The sequence below is a fragment of the Suricata suricatta genome, chromosome 10 (genome assembly GCF_006229205.1).
Source record: "Suricata suricatta isolate VVHF042 chromosome 10, meerkat_22Aug2017_6uvM2_HiC, whole genome shotgun sequence".
NCBI lineage: Eukaryota > Metazoa > Chordata > Mammalia > Carnivora > Herpestidae > Suricata > Suricata suricatta.
Window position 1 is genome coordinate 117,602,131 of NC_043709.1, and position 17,871 is coordinate 117,620,001.

General features: G+C 36.8%; 1 protein-coding gene and 1 pseudogene across 1 annotated transcript in view; one reads left to right on the forward strand and one right to left on the reverse strand.

Moving 5' to 3' along the window:
• MALRD1 (MAM and LDL receptor class A domain containing 1) overlaps positions 1 to 17,871 on the forward strand; it is a 759,741-nt gene that overhangs the window by 274,760 nt on the left and 467,110 nt on the right. The window lies entirely within an intron of this gene.
• LOC115303948 lies at positions 5,448 to 12,570 on the reverse strand (annotated as a pseudogene).

Consider the following 17,871-nt stretch of genomic DNA (forward strand, 5'->3'; position numbering starts at 1 on the left):
GTAAGAAATTGCTGTGGCTGAGGTCAAAGAGGTTGTTTCCTGCTTTGTCTTCTAGGGTTTTGATGGTTTCCTGTCTCACATTCAGGTCCTTCAGCCATTTTGAGTTTATGTTTGTGTATGGTGTAAGAAAGTGGTCTAGTTTCATTCTTCTGCATGTTGCTGTCCAGTTCTCCTAGCACCATTTGCTATAAAGACTGTCCTTTTTCTATTGGATACTCTTTCCTGCTTTGTTAAAGATTAATTGGTCATGCATTTTGGGTTCAGTTCTGGTTTCCCTATTCTATTCCATTGATCCATGTGTCTGTTTTTGTGCCAATACCATACTGTCTTGATGATGACAGCTTTGTAGTAGAGGCTAACGTCTGGGATTGTGATGCCGCCCGTTTTGGTTTTCTTCTTCAATATGACTTTAGTTATTCAATGTCTTTTGTGGTTACATGCAACATGCTAATTTTAAGATGTTTTTTTCTAGCTTTGAGAAGAATGCTGGTGCAGCTTTGATTGGGATTTCATTGAATATGTAGATTGCTTTGGGTTGTATTGACATTTTAACAATGTTTTTTCTTCTGATCCATGAGCATGGAATGTTTTTCTATTTCTTTGTGTATTCTTCACTTTCCTTCCTAAGTTTTCCATAGTTTCAGCATATAGATCTTTTATATGTTTGGTTAGGTTTATTCCTAGGTCTTTTATGTTTTTGGTGCAATTGTGAATGGGGTCAGTTTCTTGATTTCTGTTGCTTCATTATTGGTGTATAAAAAATGCAGCTGATTTCTGTACATTGATCTTGTACCCTGCGATGTTGCTGAATTCATGGATCAGTTCTAGCAGAATTTTGGTGGAGTTTATTGGGTTTTCCAGATGAAGTGGGTTTTTAATTTTTTTTGTCCTTGTTGAATTATAGGGATTCCTTATATATTAAGGATTTTAATTTCTTGTCAGAATATGATTTGTAAATATTTTCTCTAATTCTGTGGTTTGAATTTTCACTCTGTTGGTAGTGATGCACAAAAGCTTTAATTTTGATGTAGTCCAATATATTTATTTTTTGTTGTTTTTGTCTTTGGTGTTACATCCAAGAAATTGTTGTCAAATGCAGTCATGAGGTGTTTCCCCTCAGTTTCTCCTGACAGTTTTATAGCTCTCACATTTAAGGCTTTGATTCAGTTTCAATTAATATGTATATGATATATACTGCTATATATATCATAAGTGTATGATATAGACTGATACATATCAGTCTTGAAATCCATCCTGATATTAATATAATCACTTTGGTTTTCTTATGCTTCTAGGTTACTGGTATTCCTTTCATAGCTATTTACTTTCAATCTTCATTTTTCTTTGTATTTAAAGTGTATCTTGTAGATAACATACGGCTATTTCTTGGTCTTTGATTCTAACCAACAGCCTCTGCCTTTGATGGATATTTATTCTATTTACATTTTAGGTAATTATTGATATTGATATGCTAATGTTTAAGTTTTATATTTCTATTTTTCAAATGTGTCTCAGTTTTTAAGATTCCCTGTTTTCATCTTTCCTGATTTTTAAATTTTAATTCAAAAAGTTTATCTTTCTGGTTTACTTTGTCTTTTATCTTTCTTGCTATCTTTGCAATTTTTGATGGTTGCTCTAGATGTTACAATAAACGTCTTAAATTTGATCCAGTGTACCTGGTGTTAATATTGAATTAGTCAAGGTTAAATATAGGGGCTTTAGTACTGTTTATTTCTTTTTACTCCCACTTCTTCTTAGTGTTGTTATTGTTATAGATATTGTCAATATGAATTATATATCTATCAAAGTGGCATCAGTTTTGCCTCATTCAGTCTTGTCTTTTAGCAGTATGAAGAGAAAAAAAGAATGCACACATGTATATATTACATATATAATTTAAAATATATAAGTGTAACATATATAAATTATATATACACATAATTTAATATTTTATAACATATTTATCATTTTATGTAATCTGAACTCCTAGCTGGTGTTATTTCCTCAGTCTTCTAAAGATATTTCTTTAGCATTTCTTTTAGTAAAGGTTTGCTGGCAAAGGATTCTCCCTCTTCTCAATCTAAAAAATTTATTTTGCTTTCAGTTTTAAAAGAAGGCTTCACTGGGTGTAAAATTAATTTTTCTTTTTGTTTTTATTCAACACTTTGAACATAGTTTCAGTGTCTTCAATCATTTCAGACAAAGTATCTATTGTTCATATTGATGTTTCTCTTTTTGCATCATTTTTCTTTGTTTTCTTTGTTTGCTTACAAGATTTTCTCTTTATCTTGGGTTATAACATTTTGGCTATTGTGTATCTATTATTAAGCTTACTAGATCCTTAATTGTTGTCTACCAGACTTAGGAACTTTTCAGTCACTATTTTTTCAAATATTTTTTTCTTTCCTCTTCTACTGAGATTCAGTTATGTCAATTTTGGATTGTCTCATATTGTGTTACAAGCCTCTAATGGTGTTAATGTTTGTCAATCTTTTATCTTTGTGATTTTGAGTTGATAACTTCACTAATGTATTTTCATATTTACTCATTTTTCTTCAGTGATATCCAATCTCTTATTGAGCCCAGGTAGCATCTTAATTTTTAATTTCAATTATTGTAGATTTCCGTCTTTGAATTACTATTTGGTTACTTATTTTACAGTTCCCATTTTACTGTTGAGATTGTCTATACATTCATTGACACCTAATGTTCTTCAATTGGTTTAATAATGTTCCTTTAGTTCTTTTAATGTATCTGTGACAGGTGCTATAAAATCCTGGTCTGATGTATTCAACATCTGACTCACTTGGAGTAATTTTCTATTGGCTGTTTATATATTTTAACCCATAATGATCATACTACATTTTTTCTGTATGTCTAGAAGTTTTTGATTGGAAACTGGATATTACTGACATGACATTTTAGTGACTTGATTCTGTAATATTCATGTAAAGATTTTTGTTTCCTTTTTTAATAGGTAGTTAATGTACTTGGTTTCAAACTGTAAACTTTATCCAATGCACTGTATGCAGCTACTCCTTTCTCTGTTCTATCATTTTCCAGTGTTGCTTTTTGTGCATTCCTTCTTTATCCATGCTCTGTCAGTTTCAGGCTCTCTTTTCTGAAACTTCAAGTCCACAAAGACTTCTGGTGTTTGAGTTATGTAGAGTTAAAAAATATACTGTTAAGAAAAACTCAACTTTGAAGATTGTGTCCACGTGGCTCTACTCTCTGAGCATAGTTTTTTCCTCTGGCCTTTACCTACATCTTGTCATGCTTCCTGTTGTCTCCCCTACACCTGCGTAGCTTTGCTGTTAGAATTTCTCCTGTAAATTTTCTTCTGAACTCTGATCTCTGATTCCTGTAGCCAGTAAGGCTGTCATTGTGTCAGCTTTTGCAAACAGAGCCAAAGGGTAACAGATTGTCAGTTTTCTTAGATCAAAAAGACACAATCTCACTGTTCTCACCACTCTGTGTTTCAAGTTTGTGTGTGTGTTATGTTTGCCTTGGCTTTTTGTCTGCTTTGGAAATGTTCCAGTTTGTATTTTGGAATGAACTTTGTATATTTTATGCAATATTTACAATTGTTTTGTCTGGAGAGAGGAAGTGCATAGCCGTCTTAATCCCTTCTACTACTGGGATTTCATCTATAAGACATTTCAAAGTAAGTTTTGGCTGTGTCTTGTATTGATTTCACAATCACGTAATTTTATAAGCCCATTTCATAAAACTGGGGAAAATCATGGTTCTAGTGAGCAGAATCCAATTTGCTAGTTTCATTACATGGAATTTTCAAAATCCCAGTGAGGTTACAAGTGGAGTTTTGAATAGCCTTAGAGATCAGTGCTGGAAAGATTGAATATTTTTAAAAAATCAGGTCAAGATTAATAAATGTATTTCCTACAAACATGGCCAGCTCATATTGTTTCAGAAAATATTAAGAATTCCCTTTTAGGGTCACCTGGGTGGCTCAGTCAGTTGAGCGTCCTATTGACTTTAGCTTAGGTCATAATTTCATGGTCCGTGAGTTCAAACCCAGCATCTGGCTCTGAGCTGACAGAGCAGAGTCTGCTTGAGATTCCCTCTCTCCCTCTTCTGTGTCTTTAGATTTTTCCTTTAGATACAGATCAGTTTTTGCATCTTTAGATTCTTCCCTTACCCTGCTTCATTCTCTATAATTAATGACAGTATATTACTTATGATAGATGATCTTAAATTGCATCTCCTAACACCCAGAGTCCATATTTCACATTACAGTTCACTCTTGGTGTTGTATATTCTGTAGGTTTGGACAAATGCATAATTGCATCTATCCAGTACAATACAGAGTATACTTTCATTGTCCTGAAAATCCTCTGTGCTCTGCCTACTGATCCCTCCCTTCTTCCTACCACAGCCCTGGCAACTACTAACATTGTACTGTTTCCATAGTTTTGCCTTTCTAGAATGTCATATAGTTGGAATCATACAGCATACAGCCGTTTCAAATTGGCTCCTTCACTTAATAATTAATATACACTTAAGTTTCTTCCTTGTCTTTTCATGGCTTGGTAGCATATTACTTTTTAGTGTTGAATAATATCCCATTGTTGACTGTACCAAAGTTTATTTATCCATTTGCCTACAGAAGGACATTTGCTTGCTTCCAGGTTTTGGCAGTAATGAATAAAGTTGCTATGAACATCTATGTGCAGGTTTTTGTCTGGACATAAATTTCATCTCCTTTGGCTAAATACCAAGGAGCACAATTTCTGGATCATATGATAAGAGTGTATTTATTTGTAAGAAACCTTACCAAACAGTCTTTTAAATTGATTATGCAATTTTGCATTCTCACCATTAATGAATGAGAATTCCTATTATTCCACATCCCTGCCAGCATTTGGTATTATTAGTTTCTGGATTTTGACCATTTTAATAGGTATATTGCATTGTTGTTTTAATTTGCATTTCTCTGATGATGTTTGTATGGAGCACCTTTTGATATGCTTATTTGCTACCTGTATATTTTCTTTCATGAGGTGTCTTTTTAGGTGTTTGGTCTGTTTCTTACTATCTTTTCTTCCTTCCTTCCTTCCTTCCTTCCAAGTTTGTTTTTTTTTTTGAGACAGAAGAAGTGACAGAGCATGAGGAGGGGAGGGGCAGAGAGAGAGGGAGACACAAAATCCAAAGCAGGCTCCAGGCTCTGAGCTGTCAGCACAGAGCCCAATGTAGGGCTCCAACTCACAAGTCTTCAGATCATGACCTGAGCTGAAGTTGGACACCCAACCTATTGAGCCACCCAGGTGCCCCTCTTTCTTTTTTTGTGTGTAAAAGTAGGCTGTTTTAATTGTTTTTAATGCTAGAACAAACAGTTCTGATGACAGAAGATATGTAATGCTCTTTGCTGATACTCAGAATGGGCGCAATCAGAGTGGTTTTCTTGATTGGTGTGTTGTCCTCAATAATTATATGGAGTTACTTGTCTGAAACTGCTGCTGAATGAGCAAGACTGCATTTATGCATCCGTCATTTTCAGGATTGTTGGGAACCTGGGTGTATATCCCCATATAACCTTGCCTCCTTGTGCCACGAGGCCCAACCTACTCACCTTCACCTCAGTGATCGTAGCTTTGGTAACAATACCTGAAGTTGTGTATAGTGGGCATGATGGATTTTCTTTTATACCACGTAGTGACAGGGAAAAGGTGGCTTTCAATTCAAGATGTGTCAAATGGCCTTTCGGAAATGTGAGACCATTGACCTAATGCATTGTTCCTACTGGGTGATTTTCGAGTAAAGCCATCTCCAACAAAGCAAATTGTAGTAACTGTCCTCTTCCATGTTTTCTTCTTTCTCCCTTCTGTTCGAGTAACTGTTAATACTTCTGTTTGTCCCTGGGCATGAACTTTGGGCAACGGGAATTCCCATTTTCCCACTTTCTCTTCATTTTTATTGAATCCTGGTGGAAAGTCCTTTAGCTGGCATCTGTCCCTCCCTGTCCAGAAGGTACACAAGTGGTGTTCCTTGTGGAGCCTTTACATTGTCCTTTGATTTGCAGTTTCTCTTTTCCTGCATCTTGGTAGTCTTTCACATTTATATTTTCCCAGCTTGGTGCTGTTTATGGTAAAAACTTAGCTTTCAGAACAATTATCCTTTTTTGTTTGTTTGGTTTTTTTGCCTTCTTTGAACATTCAAGGGCCTCTCCAGCTTCCTTCTCGCTCTTTTTCTCACAGTATTACAGAAGAAATCGCTGTACTTCCAGTGTAATTTGATATACTTGTTTTGTGGCCTGGTGACTGCCAGCGAGATGCTGGCCACGGCTGTTGGGGAGTGAAGAAGCTCTGTTTTTAGGTCTCACAGACCCACGAGCGGACCCCACACAAACCATGACAGAGAACAGCTCTAAAAACCTGGCTCAATTAAAAAAACTTAATGTTTTACTTATTTTTGAGAGAGAGAAAGAGACAGTGCAAACAGGGTAGGGGCAGAGAGAGAGGGACACAGGCTTCAGAGCAGGCCCCGGGTTCTGAGCTGTCAGCACAGAGCCCCATGTGGGCTGCGAACCCGAAAACCAAGAGATCCTGACCTGAGCTGAAGTTGGACGCTTAGCCAACTGAGTCACACAAGCACCCCCAAACCTGGCCCATTTCTTAATTAGTTGTCTGTTTCCTTATTGTAGTAAGAACTTTTTGTATGTTTTGCTTAACAGTCCTTATTAGACGTAAATGTCCCTTTAAGCTTGAGAAGAATGTATAGTCTTATGTTATTGGATAAAGCAGTGTGTAGGCATCAGTGATATCCAGCTGATTAATGATGTTAAGTTTACCTTTGTCCTTACTGATCTTTTGACTGTGAAATGTGTCCTTTTCTGTAAGAGGGGAGTTGAAGTGTAACTATGATAGTGGATTCATCTGTTTTTGTTTGCTTGTTTTTATTTGTTGTTTTTTAAATTCTGTTAGTTTTTGCCTCACATAGTTTGATACTGTTTTTAGGCTCATATACATTAAGCCTTGTTAGGTCTTTTTGGACTATTGACCTCTTTATCATTATGGAATACAATTTTTTATTCCTGATGATTTTCTTTACCTTGAAGCCTGAAACAAATTATTTTTAAACAAATAAAACTTCCAATTCATAGTAACATGGGAATAAATTTTACATTAATAATGGCCATTTCTGTTAAAGTAGTTCTTTTTAATTTTAAAAATTAGTTTTAAATCTCAAAAATTTAAATTACTAATATTTTTGAAATTTACGTAAATAAATTTTTACTAGAAGGTATTATTTATCTAGTAATTCTCAAAAATAAGCCTTCAATTGTTTGTTTGTTTTATTCCTCACTTGACCAATATTTATTATGTGCCACACATTTCTATTTTTTTAGTCAAAAACATTAAGGTTATGTGAGTTATAAAGAGAGAGAGAGTATAATGGAAATTGATTACACAATTCCAGAAGAATTATTTACATCAAATTTGTGTGTGTGTGTGTGTGTGTGTGTGTATTGTACACTGGAATTGTGCATTGAGTTTCTCAAATATATTTAACTAAGAATTCCAAACTATACCTCTCCTGGCCAACTCTTTTTTTTTTTTATGCTAGAATACAGTGCCTATGTTCTACTCAGTATGTATTAGGAAATGAGGTATTGTAAAAACAACTGTTAAAAATTTTTTAATCTTATAGGTATTTATTTTTCACAGAGTATTTATTTTGGGAAGAAGAATTAAGCTTGGATGTGTTTTTTTCTTTCCTTTTTTTTTTTTTAATGTTTATTTATGTTTGAGAGAGAGAGGCAGAGTATGAGCAAGAGAGGAGGACACAGAATCAGAAGCAGCAGTTCAGAGCTGAACTGTCAGCACAGAGCCCGATGCAGGGCTCAAACCCCTGAACCATGAGATAATGACCTGACCCGAAGTTGGTTGCCTCACTGATTGAGCCACCGAGGTGCCCCATGAGTGTCTACTCTTCTAAGTACTCCTTTTGAATTGGCATCTTGATTTTGTATCTGGGACTTGTAGGTACTCTTTTAGCTGTTAGCAGAAGTGGTTTTGAGGAGTGGGTCTCAAAACTTAGCATGCACCAGAATAAGTTGGAGAATTTGTTAAGCAGATGGCTGAGCTCTAGTCCAAAATTCCTTTTTTTTTTTTTTTAATGTTTATTTATTTTGAGAGCTACAGAGCACAAGTGGGTGAGGGGCAGAGAGAGAGGGAGGCACAGAATCCAAAGCAGGCTCCAGGCTCTGAGCTGTCAGCACAGAGCCCTATGCAGGGGGCTTGAACCCACTAAATAGGAGATCATGACCTGAGCCCAAGTCAGACGCTCAACTAACTGAGCCACCCAGGTGCCCTTAGCCCGGAGTTCTTGAGTCAGTATGTCTGAGACAGGACCCAACAACTAGTGGCTAAAGTAAGTTCTCAGGTAATCCTGATGAGGCTGTTTCTGACTCTACAGTGAGAGGACAACTAGTTTAGAATATAAAACATGGGGAGAAGGACCTTGGTGTGGTCCTGATTTCAATACTCACCAAAGGAAACAGCACTGGCAAGTTACTTTAGTTATCTGTGAAGTAGTAATCGTTCTAATCCTACCTTCTCAGATTTGTTACATATATTAAATGACAAACTCTTACTATTACTTGGTACTCTCTAATTTAAAAGCTTACAATTTAAATACTGATCTAAAAACCTCAAATACTTTATGTATCTCAGTTTTTTTTGGTCTAAAATCTATTTTACAAAGAATATAATTACTTTAGTGAACCTTTAAAAACTGCTTTGAAAAGAGAAAATAAGTAAATACAGATACATTATGTAATTTCTTCGGCTTTAAAACGCATCCATTTTTATTTTGTGTGTGCCTGTTTCTACTTGCTTCACAAAGAGTTTTTCCGCAGTGAATGTCATATAATATTGAAACAGCAACTGTGGGGGCCCCTAATTAAAATAGTTGGCTTTGATACATTTGATATTGAATTTTGAGTTGGTAAAACCGCAGGTGGCTTTATAAAATTTCAGCAAATGTTGTTCATTACTCATTTATATTTCATGAGACTAGAAAAGAAAAACTCAGAACCACTCTGCTAAAATTTTAAGTCCTTTTTTAAAAATTGAGGTGCCTTGCACTTGTAAAGGACAATTTTGATATAGAAAAGCAAGAATTTTCTAACACTTTTATTTAATCTTCAACAGATTCAGGAAATATTTATTGAGTACCAATTGAGTTTAAGCCCCTTTACAAGGTTTTCTGGATACACAAGGTGATGTAGATAAATAAGTTAAAATCTGTGCCATGGTATGGATAGAATCTACGGGGGAGTAAAGCTTTATATTCAGTGAACTAAAATGTGACATGAAAAATACATTTAAAAAGTTATGTATAAGTGCTCTGAAATCTTTCCATAAGGGGGTAATTTTGAATCAAGGAATTTTGAGTCTAGGCATCTAAAAGGGCTTGGAAATGAGAGTATATTTGGGGTATGTTGTGCATGGTAGGTCAGAGTAGGATAGAGGAAAGACCAAGGGGAGAGGTTGTTAGAATGCCCAGAAGAAAGACAGATATAAGGAAGAGAGAGAAAAAAAAGTGCATAATGTACTCAAGTAATTACACAAACATATCTAGTGGGTATGCATCTGAGTGTCTGAGTAAAGTAACGTGTGAAAGTTTATGCCAGATATTTTTTAGGCAGTTATTCATCAGATCCCAATGAATTGAGACTTTATCCACAGAGAAGTGGTGAGCAAAGGAGGGTCTGCGGGCCAATCCTGGCCTGAAGCCTGTTTTTTGCAAATATAGTTTTATTGGAACAGGGCCATGACAACTCAGTAAAGCAGCCTGTGGATGCTTTCATGCTACAAAGACAGAAGTTTAATAGTTGTGCCAGAGACCTTATGGCCAGTAAAACCTAATATATTTACTATATGCCCTTCACCAAAAAAAAATCTGACCCAGTTATGCAGCATTGCAATATGGAATTATCAGTCTGTGGTCTAATTCGTTACAAATACTTGATGATACAGAGAGCTTGCACCAGAATGCAAATTAATTCACTGTTTCCTTGGTCAAGACAGCTGTGCTGTGGAAAAGAAAAGTCAACTGATCTGGACGGTGTGTGTAGTAAGCAGATGTATATTTTACTAAAGCTTTTTACTGTAGTCTAGTTGCATACAGTTGAGTTCAAGGGTCTTCGTTTGAGTTAGCAAGGATGTATAGAAGATTTCTAAACATCTAAAAGTTAGATGTGTACTATAGAAAGAACCAATAAAGTCAAATAGAACCTTTTTTTGTTCTTGGTGCCGTCTGACTCACTAAAGCACCGTATAGACGTCAGTGTGTGGAGCTTGGGAATCAGGCAGGACTGGTTTCACACCATGGGGGGGGGTCAGCTAGTAAGATCTGACACTCAAGAAGGAATGTTCCTTTTCCCTTGGTTTACATTCTAAAAGTCCCTCCGGAGAACTCTGGTTGGTCTGGCTGGCTTTGGAAGCAGTTGGTGGGGCAGGGATTTGGTTTGGTTTCTACCGGGGAGTTGGTGGCTGGGGTGAGGGGTAGTTAGTTTCATACCACAAGAATGGTTCACTACAGACACTAGGGTAATACTAGGGAAACCATTAGAAGAGCTGCATTATTGAACACTTGGCATTTTCTGCTACTCTTCATGAAGCTAATAAAGTCCATGACAACTTTCAGTAGATCACATCTCATTAGGTATGCTAAAAAAAAAAAAAGGCCTATAGTATCAGAATGAATTAAAAGATATTTTTCAACCCAAAGAATACGCCTGGAGAAGATGTCCCTGATGTTGTATACATGCAGGATCACAGGTCAGTTTACCTCACCCACAAATAATTTGATTTGTCCGTGCAAGGGTATTTGTTTCTTAGTAATTTATTTAGGATGAATGCACACGAGATTCTCAAATAAGGGAAAACCTTCAGTATTTTAATCGCTTAACTTATGTCATGGTTAAGACTTCCGGAACTGATTATCCTCTGAGACCTGGGAGACTTTTTAAAAAATAACACAGATGATAAGTTGCTGTGTCCCAGCCCCGCCGCTCCAGCCCTCGGGGCGGTGAATCCTTGCGGGTTCGTGATCCTGAGAGAGGGAGAGAAAGGGCAGAAAGGGGGAGCACAGAGAGTAAGGACACAACACACGGTTTCTGATCAAGCCCCTCTCTTTATTAAGAAAATAATTCCTCTTATATAGGGTTTGGGGCGGGGAACTGACCCAGGTTGGTTGCCAGGTAACAGAGTCAGATGAATATTAGAGACAGGGGAAAACTGAAACTGAAACTCCAGACACAGCATCAAAGAAGCGCCCAGATTAGCGCTGCATAAACCAAAATGCGGTTTGATCTTTTGTATATTTTGGCTTTTTTCATCTGCCTCAGTAGGACAGTCTCTGAAATGCACTCTCCTAGCCTCCAGATGTAAATCTTATTTTTCTGGTTGCTCCCTGGAGAGCGATATATCCTTGCCTGAGGCAGCCAAAACTCGGTGGCTCCCAACAATAAGTAAGATCCCTTTTTATAATCACTTTTTAAATGATTTGCGCACCATCACCCAATGTCTTTCCTTTTGCAACTGCTGGGTGTGTAACTCTTTGTCTTATAATACTTTCTGTGTGGTTTACAATATGTTATTAGAAAATATATGTGTCTATAAAGCATCCTACTTCCTCCATTATATGAGAAAGGACAATTTTAAGACCAGTAGAGAGATGCTGCTATTTTGTGGGTGACAGTATCGTTAAGTGTGATCATTACTGCTTTGCCCATCCCACGGGGTGTGTTGATTTCCTCCACAGGTACGTGCTTGGATAATGTCATCCAAAACGCGGGCGAGTGTTTGTATAATTCTTTACTTTTGTATTAGGACTCGTGCATACATCATGTGCCCGCAATCAGTGCATGTAAGATCGGAGACCGTAGGATCCACTGCTACACTGGGACTGTGTTCATAGGACGATGTGAAGATGCAAATGCAGTTTTGTTGTTTGCATTTTTCAAATCGATCTCTTGATAAGTGTCCCTTTTTTATTTTCCTTGCAAGTGGGGGATATTTCAGGGATATATACTTAAAAAGGAATTTCTTTATTAATTTATATATACCTGTGAGCGAATTATATCAAGTTATATTGGATTGGGAAAACTAACATAAATAGTTTTTAAATGTGTAGTTTCTGGGCAAGTAATACAGAGATCTCCAGTTGAAGAACTGTTGACTAGATAAGTTTATCCTTGCCAGAATTATGACTTTTAGTCACTTCATTCCTCCATGGTCTCCAGATCTGTTCACTTTGTTTTGTCTTGTCTTATGTTGACTTTCTTCTTCCAGCATGAAACACATTATTAGTTTTTCATGAATGATTTGATCTGAATCTATGGTTCTGTCACTCCAGTGGTCTTTTTATTTCCACGTGTGTTCTACTAATTTTACACTCATTTATTGTTTTTATCAAGTATTTTTTGAGGACCTATGATCCAGTTTCCTGCATAAGAAACAAAATAGACATGATCCCCGCCCCCCCCACAGTTCAACATCGGGCATAGTGCGTGGTATATAGTGACCAGTCAGTACACGTCATATTCAATATATGTGATATGCATGCTTTCCTCCCATTTCTTAATGGTGATTCAGTGATGATTTTGATCATCATTTTGGCATCTTTCTTTGATAAACAGAAATTCTTAACTTGGATATAGTCCCTTTTTTAAATATTTCCCCATGGTTAACAATTTTTATGTATTAAAACTCTTGCTTTAACATCATGAAGCTATTATTAAGTTATCTTCTTTTTTCTTTTCTTTTAAATGCTTATTTATTTTTGGTGCACCTGGGTGGCTCAGTTGGTTAAGCATCTGACTTCGGCTCAGGTCATGATCCCATGGTTTGTGAGTTCAAGGCCTGCACTGGGCTCTGTGCTGACAGATCGGAGTTTGGAGCCTGTTTCAGATTCTGTGTGTCTCTCTCTGTTCCTCCCTCCCTCTCTCTTTCTCTATCTCTCTCAAAAATAAAGATTAAAAATTTCTTTAAATGTTTATTTAATTTTGAGAGAGAGACAGCACGAGCAGAGGAGGGGCAGAGAGAGAGGGAGACACAGAATCCAAAGCAGGCTCCAGGCTCCAAGCTGTTCAGCACAGAATCCCATGCAGGGCTTGAATTCACTAACGATGAGTTTGTGACCTGAGGCAAACTCATATGCTTAACTGACTGAGCCCCTCAGGTGCCCCTATTAGGTGATCTTTGAGAAGCTTTACTGTTTTACCCTCTATGCTCCGTGTACAATTTACCTGGAATTTATTATTTTTTAAAGCTGTGAAGTAGGGGAAAGTCTTTTTTCTCCCAAGTTGCTAGCTAATTTTTTCAGTTCACATTGAAAATATTGTCTTTTCCTTCAATGCTCTGAAGAACCAAACTTCAAAATCAAGTGTACAAATATATGTGAATTGGTTTTAGGACTATTTTGTCCATTTATCTGGTCCATTTTCCCATATTTACTTAAGTACTACTCTGTCTTGATTATTCCACATTTATAATAAATCAATCTGTTAAATTCTCTAACTTTGTTTTCCCGTATATTAAAATTGGCTATTCTTAGTCCATTTGATTTCTATATGAAGCTTGGAATCTGTTTGTCAATTTCTGGTATGAAATGTCTGTGGAAATTGTTTTGGATCTCAACAAATCTATAAATAAATTATATATTCATTTTTGTTCTTATTATCCTGAGGACCTTGGGATATTAAACTCACGAGGAACAAAACTGGAGGTGCTTACTTATTGAGACATAATTCAAATGAATAGTCCTGCCTCTTAAAAATGATCTTAATTCATATCCTCTGTGGTTTGTGGGACACTAAATTCTTTATTCCATTAGCAGCAACGACTGACATAAACATAACCACAAATCACAACTCTAATTTTATTAAATGCATAGGATGGGCCAGATACTGTTTTAAATGTTCCCTTATTTTATTTCTAATTCTTATGAAGACCGTACATGGAACCTTTCAAATGAAGAAACTAACATGTTCATCAGGATTACCTAATGTGCCTAATGTTGTCTACCCAGTAAATGATGAGGCCAGAGGCCAAATTCTGCTGTGGGCTTTCCTCACAGTCAAGTTCCCAGTGACTAGGGCAGAAAAGACTGCAGAGATTCACTCAACACCTATGTGGTGACTTAATAGACACTTATGTCTTCTCCATCCATTTGCTATTAGTGATTCCTATTTCCTTCCTCAAAAAAAAAGATAAAACTTTTAAAATAAAAAAAGGTTTTAATAATTAGCAAATTCACCTTTCATAGTATCTAGCATAATCTGTAAGTGAGAAAGTGTTAAAAAATCTAATTAATCAAAGAGTGCCAGAGGCCCAAACTGAGAAATCACCTCTTCACTTAGTACTTCAGAAGTCTGCATAGTACGTAGGTGTCATAGATGTTTTATTATCTCTTTTTTGAATTGCTTTTTAAACTGGGGGCATAAACATGTCTTTTATGGCAAGATCACATTGAATGTAATTGTTTTCATCTGACTCTTCCTCTTAGATTTGGACCTAGGGAGTGAAAGATACATTTTAAAAATTATTTACAAGCTTATTAAAATATATTTATTTATTTATTTATTTTTTAATAGTTTATTGTCAAATTGGTTTTCATATAACACCCAGTGCTCTTCCCCACAAGTGCCCTCCTCCATCACCACCACCTCTTTCCCCCCCTCCCCTTCAACTCTTGGTTCATTTTTATTATTCAGTAGTCTCTTAGGTTTTGCATCCCTCTTTCTCCCCAACTCTCTCCTTCTTCTCCTCCCCCTGGTCCTCCATTAGGTTTCTCCTGTTCTCCTGTTAGATCTATGAGTGCAAACATATGGTATCTGTCCTTCTCCACCTGACTTACTTCACTTAGCATGACACCCTCTAGGTCCATCCACTTTGCTACAAATGGCCAGATTTCATTCTTTCTCATTGCCATGTAATACTCCATTGTATGTGTGTATGTGTGTGTGTGTATATATATATACATACACACCACATCTTCTTCATCCGTTCATCGGGTGATGGACATTTAGGCTCTTTCCATGATTTGGCTATTGTTGACAGTGTTGCTATGAACATTGGGGTACATGTGCCCTTATGCATCAGCACTTATGTATCCCTTGGGTAAATCCCTAGCAGTGCTATTTCTGGGTCATAGGGGAGTTCTACTGATAGTTTTTAGAGGAACCTCCACATTGTTTTCCAGAGTGGCTGTACCAGTTTACATTCCCACCAACAGTGTAGAAGGGTGCCTGTCTCTCCACACCCTCGCCAACATCTATAGTCTCTTGATTTGTTCATTTTAGCCACTCTAACTGGCATAGGGTGGTATCCCAGTGTGGTTTTGGTTTGTATTTCCCTGATGATGAGTGACACTGAGCCTCATTTCATGTGCCTGTTGGCCATCTGGATGTGCTCTTTGCAGAAGTGTCTGTTCATGTCTTCTGCCCATTTCTTCACTGGGTTATTTGTTTTTTGGGTGTGGAGTTTGGTGAGTTCCTTGTAGATTTTGGATACTAGTCCTTTATCTGATATGTCATTTACAACTATCTTTTCCCATTCTGTCAGTTGCCTATTAGTTTTCTTGATTAGTTTGCAGTGCAGAAGCTTTTTATCTTGATGAGGTCCCAAGAGTTCAGTTTTGCTTTCATTTCCCTTGCCTTTGGGGATGTGTTGAGTAGGAGATTGCTGCGGTGGAGGTCTAGGAGGTTTTTTCCTACTTTCTCCTCGAGGGTTTTGGTGGTTTCCTGTCTCACATTCAGGTCTTTCAGCCATTTTGACTTAATTTTTGTGTATGGTGTAAGAAAGTGGTCTAGTTTCATTCTTCTGCATGTTGCTGTCCAGTTCTCCCAGCACCACCTGCTAAAGAGGCGGTCTTTTTTCAATCACATACTCTTTCCTGCTTTGTCACAAATTAATTGGCTATACATTTGTGGGCCCAGTTTGGGGTTCTCTATCTATTCCATTGGTCTATGTGTCTGTTTTTGTGCCAATACCATACTCTCTTGATGATGACAGCTTTGTAGTAGAGGCTAACATCTGGGATTGTGATGCCTCCCATTTTGGTTTTGTTCTTCAATATGACTTTGGATATTCAGGGTCATTTGTGGTTCCATATGAATTTAAGGATAGCTTGTTCTAGCTTGAGAAGAACGCTGATGCAACTTTGATGGGGATTGCATTGAATGTATAGATTGTTTTGGGTCGTAATGCCATTTTCACAATGTTTATTCTTCCGATCCATGAACATGGAATGTTTTCCCATTTCTTGGTGTCTTCTTCAATCTCTTTCATAAGTTTTCTATAGTTTTCATCATATGAGTCTTTTACATCCTTGGTTAGGTTTATTCCTATGTATTTTATGGTTTTTCGTGTAATTGTGAACAGGATAAGTTTCTTGATTTCCCTTTCCACTGCTTCATTATTAGTGTATAGGAATGCAACTGATTTCTGTACATTGATTTTGTACCCTGCAACTTTACTGAATCCATTGATCAGTTCTAGAAGGCTTCTGGTGGAGTCTTTCAGGTTTTCCATGTAGAGTATCATGTCATCTGCAAAAAGTGAAAGTTTGACTTCTTCTTTGCCAATTCTGATGCCTTTTATTTCCTTTTGTTGTCTGACTGTGATGCTAGGACTTCCAGCACTATGTTAAACATCAGTGGTGAGAGTGGACACCCCTGTCATGTTCCTGATCTCAGGGGGAAAGCTCTCAGTTTTTCCCCATTGAGGATGATATTAGCTGTGGGCTTTTCATAACTTGCTTTTATAATGTTTAGGTAAGCTCCTTCTATTCCAACTTTCAAGGGTTTTTATTAAGAAAGGTGCTGTATTTTGTCAAATGCTTTTTCTGCATCTATTGACAGGAACATATGGTTTTTATCTTTTCTTTTGTTAGTGTGATGTATCACACTGGTGGATTTGCAGATATTGAACCAACCCTGTAACCCAGGAATGAATCCCACTTGACCATGATGGATCACTTTTTCATATGCTGTTGAATTTGATTTGCCAGTATCTTGTTGAATAGTTTTGCATCTGTATTCATTAGGGATATTGGTCTGTAGTTCTCTTTTTTTGCTGGGTCTCTATCTGGTTTGAGTATCAAGGTGATGCTGGCTTTGTAGAATGAGTTTGGAAGTTTTCCTTCTATTTTTATTTTTTGGAATAGTTTGAGAAGAATGGGTATTAGCTCTGCTTAAATGTCTGGTAGAATTTCCCTGGGAAGCCATCTGGCCCTGGGCTCTTATTTGCTAGGAGATTTTTGATAACGGATTCAATTTCTTCACTGGTTATTGGTCTATTCATGCTTTCTATCTCTTCCCGTTTGAATTTTGGTAGTGCATTTGCATTTAGAAATTTGTCCATTTCTTCAGGGTGTCCAGTTTGTTGGCATATAATTTTTCATAGTAATCGCTGATGATTGCTTGTTTTCTAAGGGATTGGTTGTAATAGAACCTTTTTCATTCATGATTTTATCTATCTGGGTGCTCTCTCTTTTCTTTCTGAGGAGCCTGGCTAGAGATTTATCAATTTTGTTTATTTTTTCAAAGAACCAACTCTTGGTTTCATTGATCTGCTAGACTGTTTTTTTTAATTCTATATTGTTTATTTCTGCCCTGATCTTTATTATTTCTTTTTTTTCTGCTAGGTTTGGGGTGCTCTTGCTGCTTCCCTTCTAGTTCCAGTAGGTGCTCTGTTAGATTTTGAATTTGCACTTTTTCTAGTTTGTTGAAATAGGCCTGGATCGCCTCTTAGGACTGCCTTTGCTGTGTCCCAGAGATTTTGGATTGTTGTATTTTCGTTTTCGTTGGTTTCCATATATTTTTTAATTTCTTCTCTAATT